A 15951-nucleotide genomic window follows, 5' to 3' on the forward strand; every position below is an offset into this window, starting at 1 on the left:
TAACGACTTGACTTTTTCTTTTGAGACGTTCGTGTGCGCATGCTTTGAAATAGTCCATCCTTCGGCTTCACTACAATGAAGGATTTGCCCTATCAACACTGACATTACCCAAGTTGATAAACATAAGCCTTAGAGTTGGTAGATTTTCTAAGTTTATCCTTGTCTACACTTGTTGGGTGGTCCTTGAATCCATCGAGACAAAAAAAAAAAAATCATTAACAAAAAAAAGGAAAATGAGAAAAAAAGAAAATAAAGTTCGCTAGACTGAAAACCAAAAAGGCAGTTTTGGCAAAAAAAAACATGTTTTGGTCAAATCAGTAAGTTGAATGAATAGATAATGTTTGGTATCATATCTTTTAAAGCATTTGTCTAATCTGCATAACATGAGATTTTCAAACTCATCCTTTTTTCATTACATTTCCACCATAAAACCTACATTTTGAATTTCATGGAGGATCAACATAAAAGGGGCACACTAGCCTGGATAGACTGCGAGCAAATCTCTTAGCATGAAAATAAAAAATAAAAAATGTCTGCAAGACTGAAGACCTGAAAGGGTGGTTTAGGCAAAAAAAAACAAGAATAAAAGTAAGGGACAACCTGTAACATGAACCAATTTTCTTCCTGAGTTGAAACTTCTTGAAAGAGAAAATAATCATGTTTTGGAAATGATGTGTGACCATGTTTATTTATCATTAAAAAGAAAAAATGCCATCCTTCTTTCAAATTACCTTGAACAAGGGTCACCTCACATTGATGGTTTGCACTTTTGTTTGACAGACAGTTCACCAATAAAAAATCCATCAGAATCAAAAAGTTTGAAAAAGACAAAAAAAATGACGATGATGATTTGGTTACATCAAGAAGAAAAAAAAGGAGAATCAATGTTTAGAAAAAAAGGAGAAATGGTGAACACATAAGAGGCAAATGAATTTATGATGCAGCATTATTCAAAGATCATTCTTCAAAGATACCATCACATCTTTTTGAGTTTTTACTATCTACATTTGCTTTCATACCCTTAGCCTTGACCATGATACAAGCATAATAAAGCTCACACAGATCCAAGACTGATTGTCGGTACCTTTCAAAAAGTTTAAGTCATGGAAATCATTTTGACGTGCTGAAAGGTTTGTCCATAATCCAAAAAAAAGGGAAAAATAAAAATTGAAAAATAGGTTTTGAGATTTGCTTTCAGTGATTCAGACAATTTTTGATAAGCCTGGTTAATCAATTAGATAAGGGGCATCCTCCTTCGTTGTTTCATTCTCACCCTTTTTATGGATTTCATCTTCATTTCCTACCATATCCTCTACTCTCAGCCTAAACTTGTCCAACAATTCCATACAATTGTCCAACCTTTTTCTCTAAAATCCAAACTAGACAGTTGCTTCATTTCACCATTCATATGACTTGTCATTTATCCCAAGATAAGGAAATTTCACCCTAACCATCATGGTTACACTAGAGGCAACGTCTAGAGTCCCTACCACATTTCAACCTCTTCATGCCTTACTATAACTGGGGCAGATCAAACACAATCTGTGTGTCAATCCAGGTCCTCAAATCAGAGAAATCTTTGAAGTCCTCTGAATTTGTCTAACCCTTTCATCAATAAATGGGGAAGTCAAACACATTTTGTACCCTGAAGCCAATCCATACTCTCAAGTTGGGCTAACTTTTGAAATCTATATCATTTTCTTCATGTCATCAATAGCTGGGGCAAGCCCAAACATACTTGGTGTCCTGAGACTAAATCAAATTGGGTCAGCTCCTTATTCGGTCCTCGTCACCTCATCCAACCCCTCCTAATCCCTTGGAAATTTTATGCATGTTGTTCAGATGATGCTTCAAAGAAAATGATAAAAAATAAAGAGTTTCAATAAACTGATCAGACCAAAGAGTTGAAAAAAAAAGTAATGTCTCATGAAGAAGGGGACACCCTATTATCGGACCGAAGGCAAGTGAAAGAAAAATAAACCAACTGGGGCAATCCTTTTCACCCAATCCTTTCCATTTCTACTACCCCTTTTAAAACAACATCCCTCGTTCATACCCTTTTTTCCATACATCAAAACTGGGGCAGTTTTCGGGATTCTTGTGTTTTTCAACCTGATATTCACATATTGCTTCTCCTTTGAAGGGTGTGAGGAGACAACATGCCCGCACGACTATCTTAGTCCCCTACACACTCTTTCCAAACATTTCTAGCTTTCACTCACTTGTGATTTCAAACATGCGTGCACTAATATCATAAAAAAAGAAAGGCAAAGATATACTCATTTCAGATGTTAGACCTTGATAAATGTGACATTCCTCACTTTCATGAAACATTGAAAATAAATATGAGTTTGATGATTGCAAATGAAACAGTTGGCTCATACTTGCATAGAATAATCAAAGGACAAAACACAACCAACATTGTTTTCATCAGGCATTCAACTTTTCATGCATATCGAGGTTACAACACCCTGATCCTTGCACCAAGGTTACGACACCTTGAATCTCATGCGTATAGGGGTTATGACACCCTGATCCCTGCACCAAGGTTTTGACACCTTGTTTCTCCTACATATCGGGGTTACGACACCTTGGTCTCTGCACCGAGGTTTTGGGACCTTGTTTCTCATGCATATCAGGGTTACGACACCCTGATCTCTGCGCCAAGGTTTTGACGCCTTGTCTTTCTTGTTTAAGTCAGGTTTTTTATGCTCTTCCAAGGTTCTACACCTTGTTTTCTCCTTATTAAGTTGGGGCTTCAACACCCTATCAAAGTTTCAACAACTTGTTTCTTCTCTTTGAAAACATGGCTACCAATGTTTGAACGCCTTGTCAACTATCTCTTGCAATCATTACTCCATTTCAAAATAGGTCGATTTTCATCCTACATATCTCCACAGCAATGAGTTTGATGATTGAAAAGAGAACAATTGACTCTAGCAAAAATTTTCAAAATGTAGAGCATAACAAGTTTTTCATCATGCATTCATGCATTTCATGATCTTGATCTCTACAATAATGTTTTGATCCCTTGTGCTTAAAAATAAGAAAACATGCTTTCTATCATGCATAACCATTTGCATGATATATCATCGTTCATGTATTGACACCAGATTCGAAAAGCATAAATATCTTGACATCATAACATGAGTGAGCACTTTCATGCATCATACATCTTCAACCATTGTTTCTTCTGAAGGAGTCGATTTATAAAAACATCTTCTTGGCATTGCTCAAATTGATGGTCATCTTCATTCATATGAAAGACCTATATGTCCTCCAAGTCCAGTTCCGTATTGGCCCCCAAGCCTAGTTTCGTACTGGCCACCAAGCCCAGTTTTGTCTGGCCCACCAAGCCCAGTTCCGTACTAGCCCATCAAGCCCAGTTTTGTTTGGCCCACCAATCCCAACTCCGTACCGGCCCACCAAGCCCAGTTTCACGACCCTCTCCTTAGGAATGGTCAACTCTTGTGTTCTCCTTTCGGATAATGACCCTCTCCTCAAGATTGGTCAAGTCCAGATCCTCCTTTCATCAAGGCCCTCTCTGATGGAATGGTCATTGATTTCTTTCTTTACATCAAGGCCCTCTACGATGGAATGGTCATTGATTTTTCTTATGTTTACATCAAGGTCCTCTCCAATGGAATGGTCATTGAATTTTCTTATGTTTACATCAAGGCCCTCTCCGATGGAATGGTCATTGATTTTCTTACATCATGGCCCTCTCCGATGGAATGGTCATTGATTTTCTTCTGTTTACAGCCAGATCCTCCCCAATGGAATGGTCATTTATTTCTTTCTTCACATCAAGGCCCTCTCCAATGGAATGGTCATTGATTTCTTTGTCACATCAAGGCCCTCTCCAATGGAATGGTCATTGATTTCTTTGTCACATCAAGGCCCTCTCCAATGGAATGGTCATTGATTTTTGTCACATTAAGACCCTCTCCTATGGAATGGTTGAGTCTTGTTTTTACTTTCCATATCTCATGACCCTCTTAACGGAATTGGTCATCGCACCCGTTTCAGTCGGTTTCTATTCATCCTCTTCCTCCTTAAAATTAAGACAAAATTGGTGTCTCTATCTTTACTTATCTTTTACTGCAATAATTTGAAAATGTCACATTTTCATATTATCTAATAAAATCTAAGTAAAGAGGGGCAGCTGTCAACACCCAATTTTGTCTAGGTAATACCTTTTTTTATTTCTCTTTTTTCTTATCTTATCTTATTTTACTTTTATTTTATTTTTATTTTGTTTTATTCTTATTTTATTTTATTTTATTTTTGTTTTTAAATTTAATTTTTTTTAATTTTGATTTTAATCATATTTTGTTTACTTTTTTTATTTTGTTTTATTCCTTTTTCAAAAAATATGTATATAAAAAAATGTTAAAAAAATGAAATAAAAAAAATAGGAGAAGAGGTTAACGTAAGATATAAGGTCTCTGATAGGTGGGATGGTAGCTAGCTGGCTATGGTCATGATGGCTGAACAAGGAAAGAGCAGGAAGCAACATCTGCTTTCAGCCTTATCCCACGTCTCGAGGTAGGAAATTAACAGGGCAGAGGCACAACAAATATCATCAGAGGTCCCTTCATTCAGGGGGATTCACCTTCTTCACTCATGGGGGTTTTTTCTCATTATGTGCTCTGCAAAACAAAAAAATCACGCCTTCATCCTCAGAATTCCATCTAAAACACCAGAACCCATTATTGCCCCCTTGATTCGCTCGACAGATTCACCTCCCCCCAATCCTCCTCAACATCACGCCACCATCCCTTTCGGCTTTCATCTTCAAGCACATACTCATACCTTCATCCAACAACAATCTTTTCTTCCTCAATATTCGAATCCACCTGCACAAAAACTAGAGATAGCAGAAACCCAAAACCAAAACCCACACGCGGCAACCCAACCTTACCACAAACCAACCCATCCCACACAGTCACCAACAAACACCATCACCTTCGACCTGTAATCAGAAAATCAAGCAGATACTTCACCACCACTCTTCGTGTTCTGTTACATCCCGAACAACATCAAACTCTCACATTTTCTCGATCACATACATCCAATCGGAACAGAGAAGAAAGAGAAATTGCTGGCGGCGATGCCGCCGACGGGTCGAAGTTCGGGTACGCGAATCATCGACGGCTTCGATCACGGCTCGTCCCGCAATGGTAGGGCTCCGTATCGTGGCACCCAAAACTTGGTGATTCGCGCGAGAAGAAGAATGGAAGGCTTGAGGCGCAGCGGAGGCGATCTGGGTCGCGAAGGCCAAGGGTTGGGCTTCCATGGTGCTAGCGTGTCCCAATTGCAGTGTCCGATGCGGTGGCAGCAAGTCTTGGTCGACTGCGAAGGTGTGACGAAGGAGCCTCGCACTCGGAATACGAGAATGAAGGAGCGTTCACGGAAAAGGAAAGAATAAGGTTGAGACGATGACCCGAGCGCCGGCAGCTCTGTCGACGGTGGCTGTCGTCGTCGTTGGCGTTTAAGGTTGAGTAGAGGCGCGTCCCTGGACTGGAGTTGTGTTGGTGGCATCGAGAAGAATAGGCTGTAGGGAGAGCTTAGGGTTTCTTTTTTTTTCTCTGAGAGAATAAAGGAAAGTGGCTTGACTTTTCTTTTTCTTCGCACACCCCTGCCCATACTGCATGCACCCCTTCTTTGTATTTTAATTGGGCCTGTTTCACTGTTCTTCGTACACTCCCCATTTTACTTACTCTCACCCTATGTCATTGTGTGTTATTTTTGTTGAGTTGTTTACTTCTTCGTGCACCCCCTTTTTTAATCTCTGCACCTCCTTTAATTTGTGTTTTGCTGCTGTATATTTTTCTCTACGCCTCCCTGTTATTTGCTAGTATCACACCCCTTTTTGTTTTGGCCTGGTTTGCTGTTACTGTGTGCAGCCCATATTCCACTTCACACACCTCTAGTAACTACCTACTGCACCCCCAGGTTTACTAACTCCACCACTCATTTATGTTTTATTGTCAATTTTGGGCATGTTTTATATTTTACTTGTTGCACTCCCATTTTTATTGTACACACCTGATTTACTTCATGCACCTCACATATTACTCATACACCCTTATATTTTTGTTTCTCACTTTTATCCCTTTTTTAATTCCACCTTTTTTTATTTTATTTTATTTTATTTTTTTCTTCTTTTTTTTCTTTAAAAAAATTAAAAAGAAACCAAATATTTGGAAATTATAAAAATACAAAAAAAAATAATAAATAAAAAATGGAAAATATTTTCTTGTGTCTGTCCGGTCATTCGCACAGTGTGACACTTGTTTTCAAAAATATCAAAAATAATTCTCTTTCAATTTTGATTGTGTCTGTCTGGCCGCTCGCGTCGTGTGTTCTTCCAAATAATTCAAAAAAATACTAAAAATAGTTTTCTTGCTCCTTTAGTGTCTGTTCGACCGCTCACATCGTGTGAGATACGTGATCCTTGATTCTCCATTGTGAGATACGTAGGAGCAAGGCCAGCCCTTGTCAGGTTCACCTCCAAAAAATCAAATCTTTTTTCTCAATTGTTTTTCAAATATCTTTTAAAGAACTACGTAACCCTGATTTTTCATTTTTAATGAGAATATGTAGGACCAAGGTCAATCCTTGTCGGGCCCAAAAAAATTTAAAAAATATTTTGTTTCTTTTAGCATTTTTGTCTTATTATTTTTGGGGAAAATTAATATTTTGAAAATCACATCAACTTTGCATTTTTAATTAAAGGTACCGCCCTCGAGTGGGCGCGGTAGGGTGCTAACACCTTCCCTACGCGTAACCGACTCCCGGATCGAAAATCTGGTTTTTTGCATACTTGTTTTATTTTTATGGTTTTCCATAGTTTTCCAGAATAACTATGGTGGCAACTCCAAATCTCTCTTTAAATCCGTTTTCTTTTTTCGGTTCGCCTTCCCGTCGCGATTTCGGTTGCGATAGGTACCAATAGGTTCGAAAGCTGGAGGGGAGGGATTGGAAATGGGTGGGATGGATAAAATTAGGTTTGTTTGGTATAATAGGAAAAGGAATGAGACAATTAGAAAGTTAGTGTGTTTCACTAGAGTTTTTTTTCTCTATATCTCATTTATTTCTATTAATCTATCTATTTATCTCATTATTTCTTTTCTATTTCCCTTCAACCCAATATCTTTACTTTTCTCGTTATTTCTTTCTTATTTCCATATGCATATTTTAGTTTCACCCACTTTATTTTTCTACTCTACCAAATGGACCTTAGAAGTATATTGTAGGGGAGAGATTAGGTAATTAAAGGAAGAACATTTATGGTTATTACAAACAATTGTGAGTGGTACCTTTAATTAGAAGTGGTAGAAGTGGGGTAGTGAGAGGGACTTTGATATTGTGGGGTGCCTACATCATACAATTAATTCTCTAACTTTGTGATTTTGTGCAATATGTGTCTCTACTGGTTTGCATCCTAATTTAACAGTTTCATCCAATAATTCTAGAAGATTTTTAAGACTTCCATTCCTGCTGCCTAATCATTTAAGTTACAACTATATCATATATTCACCTAATTAGATATGCTAATTATGTTGACAAACTTTTTCCCATTCGAACTTCAACTTTTGTACCCTTTTCTCATTCCACCATTCATTTTGGATTAGAGGGTTGAACTGAGAACAATAAAAAAAACACTATAAGAACAGTAATGGAAAACAGAAAAACTCATAAATATAACGACAAATGGTAGGTTAGTTGCAGGAAATCATATGGTGGAGTTTTGATATTCTCTGACTAGCAGCAGAAGCAGAAAAAGAAGCAATGATTTGTGCTAAGATTCCACTAGTTTCACTATCTACACTGAAATTTTCTCTCAGTGAAAGATTCCAGTAGGTTAACAACAAAATTAAAAATGGTAAATAGTGATGATGATATGCACCATTTTATAGCCATGCATGTGTTGATTTTAATTGTCATCACATATATTCGTGATTGAATTTTCAGTAAATATACTTAGCCAGGGCCAAATCTGACACCATCATACATACCTACACTACATAGACATATAGATATAGTGTATTTTTGTATCTAATTATGGAAAATGTTTCCTTCATGTGTCTGAAATTATGTGAAGAAGTTTTCTTTTTTTAGTTATATTAGTTTCTATCTGATAAATATTCCATTCTTATGCAATATATAGAAAGCATTGGAATCACATAAAACTATTTATATCTATATGTTTTGCTTAATTCAAGAAAGAGGATATGCATTCAGTAGTTTGATATGATTTTTTAAACTATTTTTTGAACACTTTTCTCATGTAAGGATATGATATTTAATTAAAAGTTCCAACTTGGATTTTTGTACCCTTTTCTCATTCCACCATTCATTTTGGATTACCTTTCAGGAGCATCACATTCGAACTGGCTGTGGTTATGTGTCTGTCATAGTCTATGAGGATCCTGACAAACCAACACTGATCACCTATCCGGATTTAGCACCAAACTGTAAGCACTGCCAATTTATTTTCTTTTACATAGTTCCACTTGTTTAAGGATTACCTATTGTTTCCAAGGATTGTTTTTCTGTCCAGAGGCAGCTTCTTTACTACTTCACAACTTTTGCATTTATCATATCAGTCCTCCCGGACATGATGTTTGTAAGTTGATAAATTTGAATGGGTTCTTTATTGCATTTAGAACTGAATATTGTTATTGACATAGATTTTCCTCTAGAACTTCAACAAGAGTTCTTGCAGTTGGGAGCAGCTACAATTTGTTGTGAGGATGTGTTCCTTCTGCTGAAGACTTAGCAGATCAAATAATCAACATCCTCAACTATTTTGGGTAATTAATATATAATTACAGTGTAGCATTCGTTTTTCAGAACTTTTCTTTTGAAACTCAATATGTAAGTTGGTGTTTTCCTTTGCTTCTCTTCTTTTTCTCTATTTATGGATGGCATGAACTATGTTCTTGTCTAGGCTTGGTGCAGTGATGTGTATGGGACTTCTTTCCTCAATATGTGTTCAATACTCCTTTTTCTCCCTTCTGTAGTAATTAAAGGAATAACAGAACACAATGTGTTTGGTCTATCACAATAATACATCTTAAAGATAAGGATTTATCCATAATTAGTTATTAAAGATCTTCTAATCAAGGATTAATTATGTTCTTCTTGTATCAAGGATTAATACATCTTGACATGCAGTCTTTAAACTGAAATGGGGTCTTAATTGGTGTTGTTGTCCGATTGAAGGACGAGATTATTCCAATACACATTTTATAAGAGTTTAGCTTGATAACAAACTTGAGTGGATAATTTACTAACATTTCTAATGCAGTGCAACTGATTTGTATATGTTCTTCTTTGCAGTTGCAGATATGTCATCAGAATGTAATAAAGACATTCCTGGACCATCTTTGCCTATTGCCAAAAAGGGGAGAAAGGGGACAATGAAGGGAAGACGACCAAAATATGTTCTTAGATTACCATCACAAAAAGCACCTATACTTGAATCCCTTATTGATCAATAAAATCCTTCTACAACTGCAAATGTTGTACCAATTCCTTCCCAACCATCAATAGCCGAATCTACCCCTTCCCAACCCTCAATTGACCAACCCATACCTTCTCAACCCCCCATTGTTCAACCTGTGCAACCTTATGTTAATGAACCTACACCGTCATCTATGGCTTCCCAATGTGTTGGTGCTAGATTGACATCATTATCTTCCCCTCTCAACAAAATGATACACCAACCTCAATACCCACTCGATCTATTCATAATGTACTTCAGGAAGACCAACACATGTCTACCGAAGAAGCAGGTGAACCATCCATAAATGAAGACGATGACCCTCATGTTGGTGCAAGGCTTGAAATTATTGAACCTTGTAATGATGGGTAATAATCAACACTAGTTGAAATCAGTTTTTCTTTTATATTATATGGTTTTTTTCATATTGACATCATATTTTTCCATAATGTGTTTATATTTTTAGGTTTTACCCAAGTAGAGTTGTCTCCAAGGCAATCACAAAGACAATTAAGCAAAAATATGTTGAGCCATGGTTAACTTGGGGTGCAATGTTGGATGAAGAGAAGGAGATCTTCTTCCAAAGGTTCAAGGTAAGTTTATATTTGTAACCTACCCTTTACTAGATTTCAATTAAGCATATTTAATTTCTTTGCATATATTGTTTAATGTAATAATCATTATCTTAACTACTATATTATCTCTTAATGTAGAGAAAGGTTACTTGGAGGCCTGAACATGAGGAGAAGATTAGAAAGATTTTCAACACAAAGGCCTCTCATAGACTTTCTGAAATCTTCATGGAAGCAAGAAAAACTGGGAAAAAACCTCACTGGATGTTTAATAGAGTATGGAACAGTTTGCTTGCTAAGTGGAACCAACCCGAGTTTCGATCAAAGAGTGCTCGTAATCAAAAGAATCGAGCATCTGAGAAGGGTGGATGTTTGCACACAGGTGGCTCAATCACCATCCATGACCATGCCCTTCGCATGGTATGTACACTAAAAAATTCTGTTATATAAGTTGATTACTATTTTATCATGATTAATTAGTTTTGGTTATAGGCAGAACAATTGGGTCGTCCTGTACATTTTGATGAGCTTTTCCACCATACTCATGTTCGCAAGAATACCGGTGATTTTGTATATCACAGATCTAAACAAACATATGTAATTTCTCTAACTTAGATCTTTCCTCCTTTTTAAATATAAAGTTTTGTCATTATATAACATGTCTATTTTGAATAACAGGAGGAATTTCAAACTGTGGTGAAGGAGAAGAAATATCTCCATTGGACCCTAGTGAGGAAGAGAAGTTAAGGAAAAAAGTTGGTTAGTTGCTGCTGATGGCAAAAATCCTAAGGGACGAGTATATGGTGTTGGAAAACTGAATGAAAATTATCTTTGTTAGGAAGCCTTCACACAACAACCATCCAATTCTACAAGTATGGATTCACAAAAGATTCTAAGGTTGGAAGAAGAAATTCGTCAATCTAGGGAGGAGTTTCGTCAATCTAGAGAGGAGAATCAACGACTGCAGAGAAAATTAGAATCCCTAGTAACTGTTGTTCTCCCTCTTCTTCCTCTCGCCGCACAAACCATTTTGCAAGACGTCAATGAACAACCACAAAATGAGGATCAAAACCAAGATGATGCTCGGGAGAGGGACCACCAGCATTGGCAAAACTCTTCTCATTATGCAGATTATTTGTTAGGTTTGTAATTGTAGGACTTGTTGAACTAGGGGTAACATTAGTTAGTTTTTAAATTATAGGACTTGACCTATGTAGCTTATTTGTTAGTTTCTTAATATGTGTTATCTACTTTATTTTATATTTGTAGTTTTATAGTTTTGATGTGATGATATGAATGGTGCTAAACCTTTGGATAACTATGTTGTTTTATATTTGAAGGTGTTATTTGAATGCTGGGATGTTTGTAGGATCTACAGGTGGAGTCCAGCTTTTATGTCTAGACATCACTTCTCTTGTCTGTGATAAACTAGAAAATTGTCTACTGCATTCTTTACAGGTGAAGTTTAGACGTAAGTCCTGACAAATATATAATGATAATTTTTAGAAATTAAAATTATTTATAATTTTTTTTAATATTATAACGTTATCTACGAAAAGTTTCGTAGGTAATTATCTACGACAAGTTTCGTAGATAATTTACATACGAAGAACTTCGTAAGTAATTTACATATGCGGAAAATGTAGGAGATAATTACCTACAATATATTCGTAGATAATTTACCTACGAAGATTTTCGTAGGTAAATTACATACGCAGAATATCGTAGATATATTACCTACGATAGTTTTCGTAGATAAGTTACCTACGAAATGTTTCGTACATAACTCCAGTTGTAATTTATCCACCAACTATTTTCGTAGATAATGATATTCGTAGGTTATTCATAGATAATTATCTACGTCTTTCTTTCATAGATAGTGTTCGTAGGTACGTTATCTACGAAGCACAATTTCGTAGATAAAGTTACCCACCAGCTCAATACCTACGAAATTTGCTTCGTAGGTAATTCGTAGATAACAACGCGTTACCTACGAAAAACTGGCGTAGATAATAAGCAGATTTCTTGTAGTGGTTGGCAATTTGCTTTGACATCCTGCTCAGGCGGGAATTCCAATCTTTTGAGCGAAAGAATGTCTTGCTCAGGCGAGAGCCTCTCGCCTAAGGGAGAACGCGAAGAATGTTCTGTTGTGGGTTTGACTCGTAGCTCAGGCGAGAGTTTTGATGTTTTGGGTGAAACGTGAACTCGCCCAGGCAAGTGTAACTCACCTAAGCGAGAGTTAGAGGTTGGTTCAGTGCGTGGTGCTCGCTTAGGCGAGGTAATCTAGCTTAAGCGAGTTGGATTGGAGGGCTTAGGCAAAAGTTTTAAACATTAACAAAGGATGGTAGGATTATGTACTTAAGATGCATATGGTTATGTGATAATAAATTGATTGGTGGTGGAACTGGAAATATGTGAGCTAACATGCTTCTAGGGTATCTTAATGGTGAGCTTGCTGGTGTTCCGTGGGTTGTGGCCCGGAACGTATCCTTAGGTTGTGGCCTAGGATAGGGGATAAGCTCATGGCATTCTATGGGTTGTGGCCTGGAATGACTTCCCTTGAGTTGTGACTTGGGATAGCGGATGAACACGAGGAACCTTGAGTTGTGGCTCGGGTTGGCGAGTGTCGCCGATGGGAATGTGCTGGTTGTGGACAGTACGGATGGGTCCAGATGGATTGCCCTCCTCAGTGTTTTGCTGACGAGTTACCACCACTTAACTTTAGCAACTTCAATATTGCCAAATTAGTAGTGAACAAAATAGTTAAGGTTAAGATAACCCTGAGTCGTCTCACAACGAATACAGAATTGATCTCAAATATTTGATTCTTAAAAATGCAATTAAAACTAGCAACTATAAAAATATGGGGTTTTGATATGCAAAGAAAATGACATGAAATATTGTAAACACTGTAATAGTAAATAGGTCAATTCCACTGGTTTTTCTAAATAAGATTCTTCACTGGTTATCTAGAGATTATTCTTAAATTAATTATTGTTGTTGATTTACAAATCAATCAATGTAAAGACTCAATTCATTTGTTGGCATTCTCACTTTTAATCAAAGTACAGTCTCAATTAAAAGTGAGAATTTTTAGATTATCCATAGTAAATTCAATCAAAGTATAGTCTTAATTAAATTTTACTATGCCTAATCATGTCTATTCCTTTGTTTCTTCACCAAATAGAAAACTTAATTAATCAAAGTAAAGTCTTGACTAATTTTAGTTAAAGTAATTACCTCTAATCAAAGTACAGTCTCAATTATTGGCAAAAACTTATTTAATCAAATGAAAGTTTCTAAATAAAATCAAAGTAAAGTCTCAATTTAATTTAAAAACCTTTTAACTCATATGATTAGCATGCATGTAGATTTAAAATCATTATTTTCTATTCGATTAAGAAGCAAAGGATATAGATAAACAAAAACCACAACAATAATCAAAATAACAAACACATAAATTCATCTAACCTCAGAATCCAGTTAAAAAATTACAGTGGAATCAACCCTTAAAGCTTAGCCCTCCATGGCTTTGATGGAATACATGATAATATATGATGAAGGAAAGAAAATAAAAGAAAAGAGAGAATGAGAGATGTGATGGATGACGGTGTCTGCCAAAACCAGAGAGTTCTAAGTGTCTAAGTTTTTAGTTGTCTCTGCTCCCTCAAGTCTCTTTATATAGGCTTCAACTGGACTTTGGGTTTTATCTGTCGGTTGCTAAAATCTTTAATTATTGTTTAATTAATAAGCAACTTAATCTCTGTCCAATTTCCAATTCTGCCCCTCTTATTTAACCATTTTGCAGTTTTGACCAGAGTTGAGTGTTGACTTTGACCATTTGACCAGTGCTGACCAGTTGACCAATTGACCAGTTTGACTGTCCAATAGCAGCCTGACACGTGGCAGAGTGTTCTCTCTAGAATTAGGGTTTCTCTCACATTTTGGTTGCTAAGGTGTTTTTGACGGCTGTTGCTGTTGAAGAAGGTGTTGGACTGCTGTTGTTGCATGCGTCAATGGTGGCTGGGACTGGTTCGCGGTGTTCCCTCCTGGTGCGTTGAAGATGATGGAGTGAAAATGGAGGTGCTGCGCGTGAAGTGTGGTGGTCGGAGACGCGCTGCAGTTGCGGACGAAGATGGTGGCTCACGATGGCGCGAGGTTCAGATGCGGTGGTGGTGTTGGGAGATCTGTGGTGGCTGCCGTGACTGGTGCGTCGTCGTCATGGTGGCTACCGGCAATGGTGGGTCATGGTGGCAGCTAGGGTTTGAGGAAAATTAGGGTTTATGTTTTGGAGATGAAGATGATGACGTGGCAGGCTTTCATTGGACAGCTTGTTAGTCCAAGGATTGTTGCCACGTGGCTTGTTCTGGTTGACCAATTTTAAAAGTTGAGGATTGTCACATGGCATGATCTGGTTGAGTGTAGTTTAAGTGGTAGGACGGGTGCAACTTAGTAAAAATTGGGGGTGCAAAATAGGTTTTTGGTGGTCCACTTTAGAAGGAGTGTGCAAATAAAATCTGGGGGTGCATTTAGCTCCTGATTTATTCTTTTCCAAAATTTCCTGATTTTGGACTTATTTTGTAACTTTGAATATTTCAAATCCACACTATTAATGACCAAAAATAAATTCCAGCTGCATTAACAAATGTTAGAATATCCAATAATATTTTATGCAACTAAAATCAATTTTTATGCCATTTTTACCAAACTTATTCAATAAATCCAATAATCACAAATCCTAATTAAATCAATCTTTAAGCACAGAAAATTCAATTAAATCCCCAAATTTAAATATTAAATGAGGGCAAAAATTTGAACTCATCAAATGACTTCCCTTGAGTTGTGGCTCGGGATAGCAAATGAACACGAGGAACATTGAGTTGTAGCTCGGGTTGGTGATTGTTGCTAGTGGGAGTGTGCTGGTTGTGGACAGTACGGATGGGTCCAGATTGATTGCCCTCCTCAGTGTTTTGTTGACGAGTTTGGTAGTCCTGGGACGTTACGGACTATGTTCGTACCTGGGAACTCCACCTGGCATTGCGGTGTGTGATCCGTAGCATGGTTTTCGCACGTGCTCTATCGGTTGTGGCCGATAGGTGTGGCAGCATGGCGCTTTGAGATACTTAATAGGAGATGTAGAACACTGCTAACATGGTTGTGGCCATGTGAAAGGACTGGAACGAGTTTCCCTGATGTACTTTAATATACATGGTGGTGGCCATGTGGAGGGAAGGTAATGAGTCTTCCACGAGGTGCATCGGTGTACATGGTGGTGGCCATGTGATGGAAATGAAGTAGTGTTCTGTGGGAAATGAAAGGATATTATATATAGTTGTGGCCATGTGATATAGAGGAAGAGTTTGTATTATTGTTATATTATTTGTATCGATTATACATGTATATGTATGTTTGGTATATTTTTTTGTGTTTCATCTTTTAGCTCACCTTATCTGCTTGTGTTTGGCGATGATCGTGGACGCGGTACACGTGAGCAGGTGATGATGCAGGTGGAGCTGGTGATGCTTAATTGCGGAGAGGGGATGATCATGGGATCTTTTTCTTTATGTTTTCTTTATTTTATTTGAAACGGGTTGTAAAGGCTCATGGAAGACTTTGGTTATATTTGCAGTTTTGTAATTATGGACTTATTAGTGAATTAATAAAGTTTTCAATTTCCCGTGTTTTGGGAAATGAGGTATTATTAAATGGAATGTAATTAATTGCTTTATTTTATTTTATTAAATTAGTAATATCCTGACGGGATGTTACAGGTTTCATTTTTCCCAAGGATAAACCACAAGTTTGTCACACATGTTGAATTATAGACCTTAACCAAACACATTCACGACTTGCCTCATGTAATGC

The 15951-nt window shown here is 37.1% G+C and overlaps 1 pseudogene across 1 annotated transcript; it reads left to right on the forward strand.

The window, feature by feature from the left end:
* The first annotated feature begins 9397 nt into the window (after window positions 1–9397).
* Window positions 9398–14364, forward strand: LOC146885546 (uncharacterized; annotated as a pseudogene). The gene is made up of 7 exons (XR_014995891.1): window positions 9398–9882; window positions 9981–10107; window positions 10228–10506; window positions 10579–10683; window positions 10765–11228; window positions 11456–11544; window positions 14071–14364. The product of XR_014995891.1 is annotated as an uncharacterized LOC146885546 (transcript).
* Window positions 14365–15951: the final 1587 nt, after the last annotated feature.

This window comes from Vigna unguiculata, chromosome 6 (assembly GCF_037176805.1).
Source record: "Vigna unguiculata cultivar grain cowpea cultivar isolate G323 ecotype 2 chromosome 6, ASM3717680v1, whole genome shotgun sequence".
In the NCBI taxonomy this organism is placed as follows: Eukaryota; Viridiplantae; Streptophyta; class Magnoliopsida; order Fabales; family Fabaceae; genus Vigna; species Vigna unguiculata.